The sequence below is a fragment of the Carcharodon carcharias genome, unplaced genomic scaffold (genome assembly GCF_017639515.1).
Source record: "Carcharodon carcharias isolate sCarCar2 unplaced genomic scaffold, sCarCar2.pri scaffold_790_ctg1, whole genome shotgun sequence".
Taxonomy (NCBI): domain Eukaryota; kingdom Metazoa; phylum Chordata; class Chondrichthyes; order Lamniformes; family Lamnidae; genus Carcharodon; species Carcharodon carcharias.
In genome coordinates, this window is record NW_024471115.1 from 95,830 (window position 1) to 105,000 (window position 9,171).

The following is a 9,171-nucleotide window of genomic DNA, read 5'->3' on the forward strand; positions in this document are numbered from 1 at the left end:
GTACGGGTCCCACACACACTGACTCTCACTGGGGTACGGGTCCCACACACACTGACTCTCACTGGGGTACGGGTCCCACACACACTGACTCTCACTGGGGTACGGGTCCCACACACACTGACTCTCACTGGGGTACGGGTCCCACACACACTGACTCTCACTGGGGTACGGGTCCCACACACACTGACTCTCACTGGGGTACGGGTCCCACACACACTGACTCTCACTGGGGTACGGGTCCCACACACACTGACTCTCACTGGGGTACGGGTCCCACACACACTGACTCTCTCACTGGGGTACGGGTCCCACACACACTGACTCTCACTGGGGTACGGGTCCCACACACACTGACTCTCACTGGGGTACGGGTCCCACACACACTGACTCTCACTGGGGTACGGGTCCCACACACACTGACTCTCACTGGGGTACGGGTCCCACACACACTGACTCTCACTGGGGTACGGGTCCCACACACACTGACTCTCACTGGGGTACGGGTCCCACACACACTGACTCTCACTGGGGTACGGGTCCCACACACACTGACTCTCACTGGGGTACGGGTCCCACACACACTGACTCTCACTGGGGTACGGGTCCCACACACACTGACTCTCACTGGGGTACGGGTCCCACACACACTGACTCTCACTGGGGTACGGGTCCCACACACACTGACTCTCACTGGGGTACGGGTCCCACACACACTGACTCTCACTGGGGTACGGGTCCCACACACACTGACTCTCACTGGGGTACGGGTCCCACACACACTGACTCTCACTGGGGTACGGGTCCCACACACACTGACTCTCACTGGGGTACGGGTCCCACACACACTGACTCTCACTGGGGTACGGGTCCCACACACACTGACTCTCACTGGGGTACGGGTCCCACACACACTGACTCTCACTGGGGTACGGGTCCCACACACACTGACTCTCACTGGGGTACGGGTCCCACACACACTGACTCTCACTGGGGTACGGGTCCCACACACACTGACTCTCACTGGGGTACGGGTCCCACACACACTGACTCTCACTGGGGTACGGGTCCCACACACACTGACTCTCACTGGGGTACGGGTCCCACACACACTGACTCTCACTGGGGTACGGGGCCCACACACACTGACTCTCACTGGGATACACGTCACACACACACTGACTCTCACTGGGGTTTGGGTCCCACACACACTGACTCTCACTGGGATACACGTCACACACACACTAACTCTCAGTGGGGTACGGGTCCCACACTCACTGTCTCTCACTGGGGTACGCGTCCCACACACACTGACTCTCACTGGGGTACGGGTCACACACACACACTGACTCTAACTGGGGTATGGGTCCCACACGCACACGCTGACTCTCACTGGGGTACGGATCCCATACACACACTGACTCTCACTGGGGTACGGGTCCCGCACACACTGACTCTCACTGGGGTACACGTCCCACACACACTGACTCTCACTGGGGTACGTGTCCCACACACACTGACTCTCATTGGGGTACGGGTCCCACACACACTGACTCTCACTGGGGTACGTGTCCCACACACACACTGACTCTCACTGGGGTATGGGTCCCACACGCTTTGACTCTCACTGGGGTTCGTGTCCCACACACACTGACTCTCACTGGGGTACGGGTCCCACACACACACTGACTCTCACTGGGGTACGGGTCCCACACACACACTGACTCTCACTGGGGTACAGGTCCCACACACACTGACTCACTGGGGTACGGGTCCCACACACACTGACTCTCACTGGGGTACGGGTCCCACACACACTGACTCTCACTCGGGTTCGGGTCCCACACACACTGACTCTCACTGGGGTACGGGTCTCACACAAACTGACTCTCACTGGGGTACGGGTCCCATACACACTGACTCTCACTGGGGTACGGGTTCCACACACAAATACTGACTCTCACTGGGGTACGGGTCCCACAAACACACACTGACTCTCACTGGAGTACGGGTCGCACACACACTGACTCTCACTGGGGTACGGGTCCCACAAACACAAACTGACTCTCACTGGGGTACGGGTCCCACACACACTGACTCTCACTGGGGTACGGGTCCCACAAACACAAACTGACTCTCACTGGGGTACGGGTCCCACACACACACACACTGACTCTCACTGGGGTACGGGTCCCACACACACTGACTCTCACTGGGGTACACGTCACACACACCGACTCTCACTGGGGTACGCGTCCCACACACACTGACTCTCACTGGGGTACGGGGCCCAGACACACACACTGCCTCTCACTGGGGTTTGGGTCCCACACACACTGACTCTCACTGGGATACACGTCACACACACACTGACTCTCAGTGGGGTACGGGTCCCACACACACACTCACTCTCACTGGGGTATGGGACTCACACACACTGACTCTCACTGGGGTACGCGTCCCACACACACTGACTCTCACTGGGGTACGGGGCCCACACACACTGACTCTCACTGGGATACACGTCACACACACACTGACTCTCACTGGGGTTTGGGTCCCACACACACTGACTCTCACTGGGATACACGTCACACACACACTAACTCTCAGTGGGGTACGGGTCCCACACTCACTGTCTCTCACTGGGGTACGCGTCCCACACACACTGACTCTCACTGGGGTACGGGTCACACACACACTGACTCTCACTGGATTAGGGGTCCCACACACACTGACTCTCACTGGGGTACGGTTCCCACAAACACTGACTCTCACTGGGGTACGTGTCCCAAACACACACTGACTCTCACTGGGGTACGGGACTCGCACACACTGACTCTCACTGGGGTACACGACCCACACACACTGACTCTCACTGGGGTACGGATCCCACACAGACTGACTCTCACTGGGGTATGGGTCCCACACACACACTGACTCTCACTGGGGTACGTGTCCCACACACACACACTGACTCTCACTGGGGTACGGGTCCCACACACACACACACTGACTCTCACTGGGGTACGTGTCCCACACACACACTGACTCTCACTGGGGTAAGGGTCCCACACACACTGACTCTCACTGGGGTACGGGTCCCACACACACTGACTCTCACTGGAGTACGGGTCCCAAACACACTGACTCTCACTGGGGTACAGGTCTCACACTCACTGACTCTCACTTGGGTACAGGTCCCACACACACTGACTCTCACTGGGGTACGGGTCCCACACACACTGACTCTCACTGGGGTACGGGACTCACACACACTGACTCTCACTGGGGTACGGGTCGCACACACGCTGACTCTCACTGGTGTATGGGTCCCACACACACTGACTCTCACTGGGGTAAGGGTCGCACACACACTGACTCTCACTGGGGTACGGGTCCCACACACACTGACTCTCACTGGGGTACGGGTCCCACACACACACACTGACTCTCACTGGGGTACGGGTCCCACAAACACACACAGTGACTCTCACTGGGGTACGGGTCCCACACACACGCACACTGACTCTCACTGGGGTAAGGGTCCCACACACACACACTGACTCTCACTGGGGTACGGGTCTCACAAACACACACAGTGACTCTCACTGGGGTACGGGTCCCACACACACGCACACTGACTCTCACTGGGGTACAGGTCCCACACACACTGACTCTCACTGGGGTACGGGTCCCACACACACTGACTCTCACTGGGGTATGGGTCCCACCCACACACTGACTCTCACTGGGGTATGGGTCCCACACACACACACTGAATCTCACTGGGGTACGGATCCCATACACACACTGACTCTCACTGGGGTACGTGTCCCACACACACTGTCTCTCACTGGGGTATGGGTCCCACACACACACACAGTGACTCTCACTGGGGTACGGGTCCCACACACACACACAGTGACTCTCACTGGGGTACGGGTCCCAAACACACACGCACTGACTCTCACTGGGGTACGTGTCCCACACACACTGACTCTCATTGGGGTACGGGTCCCACACACACTGACTCTCACTGGGGTACGTGTCCCACACACACACTGACTCTCACTGGGGTACGGGTCGCACACACACACTGACTCTCACTGGGGTACGGGTCCCACACACACAGTGACTCTCACTGGGGTACGGGTCCCACACACACTGACTCTCACTGGAGTACACGTCCCACACACACTGACTCTCACTGGGGCACGCGTACCACACACTTTGACTCTCACTGGGGTTCGTGTCCCACACACACACTGACTCTCACTGGGGTACCGGTCCCACACACACTGACTCTCACTGGGGTACGTGTCCCACACACACTGACTCTCACTGGGATACACGTCCCACACACACTGACTCTCACTGGGGTACGGGTCCCACACACACTGACTCTCACTGGGGTACGGGTTCCACACACAAATACTGACTCTCACTGGGGTACGGGTCCCACAAACACACACTGACTCTCACTGGAGTACGGGTCCCACACACACTGACTCTCACTGGGGTACGGGTCCCACAAACACAAACTGACTCTCACTGGGGTACGGGTCCCACACACACACACTGACTCTCACTGGGGTACGAGTCCCACACACACTGACTCTCACTGGGGTACACGTCACACACACCGACTCTCACTGGGGTACGCGTCCCACACACACTGACTCTCACTGGGATACACGTCACACACACACTGACTCTCAGTGGGGTACGGGTCCCACACACACACTCACTCTCACTGGGGTACACGTCCCACACACACTGACTCTCACTGGGGTACGGGTCCACACACACTGACTCTCACTGGGGTTTGGGTCCCACACACACTGACTCTCACTGGGATGCACGTCACACACACACTGACTCTCACTGGGGTTTGGGTCCCACACACACTGACTCTCACTGGGATACACGTCACACACACACTGACTCTCAGTGGGGTACGGGTCCCACACTCACTGACTCTCACTGGGGTACGCGTCCCACACACACTGACTCTCACTGGGGTACGGGTCCCACACACACTGACTCTCACTGGATTAGGGGTCCCACACACACTGACTCTCACTGGGGTACGGGTCCCACACACACTGACTCTCACTGGGGTACGTGTCCCAAACACACACTGACTCTCACTGGGGTACGGGACTCGCACACACTGACTCTCACTGGGGTACGGGGCCCACACACACTGACTCTCACTGGGGTACGGGGCCCACACACACTGACTCTCACTGGGGTACGGGGCCCACACACACTGACTCTCACTGGGGTACACGTCCCACACACACTGACTCTCACTGGGGTATGGGTCCCACACACACTGACTCTCACTGGGGTACACGTCCCACACACACTGACTCTCACTGGGGTACGGGTCCCATACACACTGACTCTCACTGGGGTACGTGTCCCACACACACACTGACTCTCACTGGGGTATGGGACTCACACACACTGACTCTCACTGGTGTACGCGTCCCACACACACTGACTCTCACTGGGGTACGGGGCCCACACACACTGACTCTCACTGGGGTTTGGGTCCCACACACACTGACTCTCACTGGGATACACGTCACACACACACTGACTCTCACTGGGGTTTGGGTCCCACACACACTGACTCTCACTGGGATACACGTCACACACACACTGACTCTCAGTGGGGTACGGGTCCCACACTCACTGACTCTCACTGGGGTACGGGTCCCACACACACTGACTCTCACTGGGGTACGTGTCCCAAACACACACTGACTCTCACTGGGGTACGGGACTCGCACACACTGATTCTCACTGGGGTACACGTCCCACACACACTGACTCTCACTGGGGTACGGGTCCCACACAGACTGACTCTCACTGGTGTATGGGTCCCACATACACTGACTCTCACTGGGGTAAGGGTCCCACACACACACACTGACTCTCACTGGGGTACGGGTCTCACAAACACACACAGTGACTCTCACTGGGGTACGGGTCCCACACACACGCACACTGACTCTCACTGGGGACGGGTCCCACACAGACTGACTCTCACTGGGGTACGGGTCCCACACACACTGACTCTCACTGGGGTACAGGTCCCACACACACTGACTCTCACTGGGGTACGGTTCCCACACACACTGACTCTCACTGGGGTAGGGGTCCCACCCACACACTGACTCTCACTGGGGTACGGGTCCCACACACACACACACTGACTCTCACTGGGGTACGGATCCCATACACACACTGACTCTCACTGGGGTACGTGTCCCACACACACTGACTCTCACTGGGGTACGGGTCCCACACACACACACAGTGACTCTCACTGGGGTACGGGTCCCACACACACACACAGTTACTCTCACTGGGGTACGGGTCCCAAACACACACACACTGACTCTCACTGGGGTACGTGTCCCACACACACTGACTCTCATTGGGGTACGGGTCCCACACACACTGACTCTCACTGGGGTACGTGTCCCACACACACACTGACTCTCACTGGGGTACGGGTCCCACACACACACACTGACTCTCAGTGGGGCACGGGTCCCACACACACTGACTCTCACTGGGGTACGGGGCCCACACACACTGACTCTCACTGGGATACACGTCACACACACACTGACTCTCACTGGGGTACAGGTCTCACACTCACTGACTCTCACTTGGGTACAGGTCCCACACACACTGACTCTCACTGGGGTACGGGTCCCACACACACTGACTCTCACTGGGGTACGGGACTCACACACACTGACTCTCACTGGGGTACGGGTCGCACACACACTGACTCTCACTGGGGTACGGGTCGCACACACGCTGACTCTCACTGGTGTATGGGTCCCACACACACTGACTCTCACTGGGGTAAGGGTCGCACACACACTGACTCTCACTGGGGTAAGGGTCCCACACACACACACTGACTCTCACTGGGGTACGGGTCTCACAAACACACACAGTGACTCTCACTGGGGTACGGGTCCCACACACACGCACACTGACTCTCACTGGGGTACAGGTCCCACACACACTGACTCTCACTGGGGTACGGGTCCCACACACACTGACTCTCACTGGGGTATGGGTCCCACCCACACACTGACTCTCACTGGGGTATGGGTCCCACACACACACACTGAATCTCACTGGGGTACGGATCCCATACACACACTGACTCTCACTGGGGTACGTGTCCCACACACACTGTCTCTCACTGGGGTACGGGTCCCACACACACACACAGTGACTCTCACTGGGGTACGGGTCCCACACACACACACAGTGACTCTCACTGGGGTACGGGTCCCAAACACACACACACTGACTCTCACTGGGGTACGTGTCCCACACACACTGACTCTCATTGGGGTACGGGTCCCACACACACTGACTCTCACTGGGGTACGTGTCCCACACACACACTGACTCTCACTGGGGTACGGGTCGCACACACACACTGACTCTCACTGGGGTACGGGTCCCACACACACAGTGACTCTCACTGGGGTACGGGTCCCACACACACTGACTCTCACTGGATTACGCGTCCCACACACACTGACTCTTACTGGGGCACGCGTACCACACACTTTGACTCTCACTGGGGTTCGTGTCCCACACACACTGACTCTCACTGGGGTACCGGTCCCACACACACTGACTCTCACTCGGGTTCGGGTCCCACACACACTGACTCTCACTGGGATACACGTCCCACACACACTGACTCTCACTGGGGTACGGGTCCCATACACACTGACTCTCACTGGGGTACGGGTTCCACACACAAATACTGACTCTCACTGGGGTACGGGTCCCACAAACACACACTGACTCTCACTGGAGTACGGGTCCCACACACACTGACTCTCACTGGGGTACGGGTCCCACAAACACAAACTGACTCTCACTGGGGTACGGGTCCCACACACACACACTGACTCTCACTGGGGTACGAGTCCCACACACACTGACTCTCACTGGGGTACACGTCACACACACCGACTCTCACTGGGGTACGCGTCCCACACACACTGACTCTCACTGGGATACACGTCACACACACACTGACTCTCAGTGGGGTACGGGTCCCACACACACACTCACTCTCACTGGGGTACACGTCCCACACACACTGACTCTCACTGGGGTACGGGTCCACACACACTGACTCTCACTGGGGTTTGGGTCCCACACACACTGACTCTCACTGGGATGCACGTCACACACACACTGACTCTCACTGGGGTTTGGGTCCCACACACACTGACTCTCACTGGGATACACGTCACACACACACTGACTCTCAGTGGGGTACGGGTCCCACACTCACTGACTCTCACTGGGGTACGCGTCCCACACACACTGACTCTCACTGGGGTACGGGTCCCACACACACTGACTCTCACTGGATTAGGGGTCCCACACACACTGACTCTCACTGGGGTACGGGTCCCACACACACTGACTCTCACTGGGGTACGTGTCCCAAACACACACTGACTCTCACTGGGGTACGGGACTCGCACACACTGACTCTCACTGGGGTACACGTCCCACACACACTGACTCTCACTGGGGTACGGGTCCCATACACACTGACTCTCACTGGGGTACGTGTCCCACACACACACTGACTCTCACTGGGGTATGGGACTCACACACACTGACTCTCACTGGTGTACGCGTCCCACACACACTGACTCTCACTGGGGTACGGGGCCCACACACACTGACTCTCACTGGGGTTTGGGTCCCACACACACTGACTCTCACTGGGATACACGTCACACACACACTGACTCTCACTGGGGTTTGGGTCCCACACACACTGACTCTCACTGGGATACACGTCACACACACACTGACTCTCAGTGGGGTACGGGTCCCACACTCACTGACTCTCACTGGGGTACGCGTCCCACACTCACTGACTCTCACTGGGGTACGTGTCCCAAACACACACTGACTCTCACTGGGGTACGGGACTCGCACACACTGATTCTCACTGGGGTACACGTCCCACACACACTGACTCTCACTGGGGTACGGGTCCCACACAGACTGACTCTCACTGGGGTATGGGTCCCACACACACACTGACTCTCACTGGGGTACGTGTCCCACACACACACACTGACTCTC